This window comes from Glycine max, chromosome 13, assembly GCF_000004515.6.
Source record: "Glycine max cultivar Williams 82 chromosome 13, Glycine_max_v4.0, whole genome shotgun sequence".
In the NCBI taxonomy this organism is placed as follows: Eukaryota; Viridiplantae; Streptophyta; class Magnoliopsida; order Fabales; family Fabaceae; genus Glycine; species Glycine max.
Window position 1 is genome coordinate 15545465 of NC_038249.2, and position 774 is coordinate 15546238.

The following is a 774-nucleotide window of genomic DNA, read 5'->3' on the forward strand; positions in this document are numbered from 1 at the left end:
TAAAAAAATAATCACTATATACCCATATATTAGGATTATTACGAGTGCATATGTAATAAGTATACAATTACCAATATATATTATCATACCAATTGTAAAAAAAAATTACAAACAATATAATTTTATACATTCTAATTTAATTTTCTTCTTTCATTTTTTTTAACAATGACTTAAGAACACTTGTTATCATTTGATTATATATTAATCGAGTTGTTGATAAACTGACGTAAAGAGCACATCAATGAAGAAGATCAAAATAGTTAAACGAGTATTGTATGAGCAGGGTACCCTACGTTACATCATTGACATTATTAATTATTAATTATTAAATCATTAATATAAATTTGGGGCAGTCTTCAATTTGATAGTTACACACACAAAAACACAAAGTGGGATTGTGTTAAAAAATATGCCATTCGTACAAATCACAAATGGTACGGAATGTATTAATCGTTGTTTACTTGCATTACTTCTATATTACTTAAAATGCTTCTTGCATTAAAAAAAGGAAACTTTTATTACTGAAAAAGAGATGTACTATATTTGTTAAGCGCCTCCATTATACAATTTTTTTTTGAGATATTAACTATTTTTTATATACATAAATAATATTATATTGGTGCTATAAAAATTAGATGCAAATCAGTTTTGTCCAAAAAGATACTAAAAAATAAAACTTAATTTTTTTAAAATGGATGAAGATCTTCTTCGCAATTTTTATATAAAAATTAGATTTTCACACTGAGATTGAACATCCTAGTCCAATCATGAATC